Source organism: Gobius niger (assembly GCF_951799975.1).
Source record: "Gobius niger genome assembly, chromosome: 13".
In the NCBI taxonomy this organism is placed as follows: Eukaryota; Metazoa; Chordata; class Actinopteri; order Gobiiformes; family Gobiidae; genus Gobius; species Gobius niger.
The window spans coordinates 2,993,453-2,995,572 of NC_136864.1; positions in this window are offsets into that span (position 1 = coordinate 2,993,453).

Consider the following 2,120-nt stretch of genomic DNA (forward strand, 5'->3'; position numbering starts at 1 on the left):
TAAAAGCAACAAGTCACGAGTCAAAGGCAAAACTTAAAGCGTCAAATGCTAGAAATAACTAGAAAGGCAAGAGGGGAAAATAAACACTAAACTTACTATATAACTATAAAATGTAACTTAAAACTTTCAAATTAAAACTATTCAAACATTGTATGAGTGAAAACAACTAGTTTTATTCTTCATGTTTAGCATTTACCCCTCCTGGAACCGCCACCTTAACATGGTGGAGAGGTTTGAGCGTCCGAATGATCCTGGAGCTCTGTTGTCGGGGGCTTCGTGCCCCTGTAGGGTCTCCCAGGGCAAACAGGTCCTATAGGTGACGGGTCAGACAAAGAGTGGTTCAGAAGCCCCTCATGAGAGACCAACAGGCCCGGTTAGAACCATGAGGCCGTCCTTCTGTGGACCCACCACCTGCAGGAGGAGCCATAGGGGCTGGTGCAATGTGATTTGGGCAGCTCCAACAGCTGCCCCCACGACCCGGCAACGGACAAGTGGAAGAAAATGGATGGATGGATGTTTAGCATTTAAAAGTTTATTTTGCTGTTTATTTTTATGTTGGAATGAAAACAATATCTCACGCTAATAAGGACAGTGTTTGGGTCATAGATAAACTTTCTGACCGAGTTATTGTGTCGGGTTTGTAAAGAGGAATGGTCCAAGATTCCTCCTGATCGTTGTGAGCGTCTAATCTGCAACTACAGAAAAGCTATTGCTGCAAAAGAAGAGTCAGCAGATATTTAATATAAGGGAGTCCATGCTGTTTTCCTGCACAACATCGTCATAAACTTGTGAATTCATTCTTCTATTGATGATATCACGTTGTCCAGGCCCTGGACAAGAAATTAATATTGCGTTACGGCACAATTCTTCATACAATATTCTTTTGTCAGGAATACACTTGCGGATTATTTACAACAATAGTCTGGCTCTGTATTATGATCGCATTGCATTTCAATTTTATAAGTATTTAATCACCCCACCCTCCAGTTTGGCTTTACCCAAATCCTAAAGTTTTTTGAAAACAGGGTAAAAAAAATTAGCGACGAAAACGAGGATGAAAAAACGTGACCAAAAAAAAAGAAGCTTTTAGATTTGGGTAAAACTGAACTGGAGAAAATGGGCGCGGTTAAAGCGGGGGGTAAGCAAACTTTATAAGCCTGCATGTTTCTACTGTGGACTCAAGAAGAAACATAAATTCGAGATGATGAAATAAACAGTTCGTCGGCGGTTCAGACGGCGGTTCAGACGGAGCTGGTCCAGTTTGTGTGATAAAATCCCTAAAGACACAAAGGCCTCGTGTTGTTGTGGACAGTCCTCTGTATCTGAGAGAGTCCTGTCTTGGCTCTAAACTCACCTGTTTTCCTCCTCCGCGGGCTCCCACAGCTCCTGCTCCTCCTTCAGCTTCACTTCTGACATGTTTCACTGCGCTCTGTCCGCTTTAAGGAGAAAAGAGTGTCTCACTTCTGTTCAGAGCTAACGCTAACACAGCAGCACAACACAGCGCTCACTTCCGGTCTGACTCACTACTGCCCTCTGGTGCTCAGGATTAGAACATATTCTGTTCACACTCGGGCTGTTTCCCAAAGCCTCGGTACCACAGACTGTATATATAAACTGCGTCCGTCTGGCTCATCTCGAACGATCTGATTAGGTGTGTTTAAAAACATTTAAATCCATGTCTTGAATCACGTTGTTTTTCAATCAAAATAAATTCTGTGAGAACAATTCAGTTTGTTTAACTACGTGATACAAATGGCTGCTTTTATTTATTCATTTTAAAGCAGTTTGAATCATCAGAAGCACATAACACATAAAAGGGCTCAAATGGAGCAGAACAGACTGGAAGAGTCTCTCGGATCAATGTACAGCAAGTCGCAAGAAACTAGAGTTTAGTTTGTTGCCATTCCATGGATGGGATGGACAATCGGATGGTCTTAAAGGAATAGGCCATCGCTTTTGCGATATATTTCTGCACACTGAGATATGTTCTTACCTGAGCCTCGACGAGTTGATGTGTACCTGTCAGTATGCAAAAACGGTGGCCTGTTCCTTTAAGTAGATAGATTTGTGTAAAATGTCCAATGTTCATTTGCACCAACAAGTCAACACCGCACTGTTTC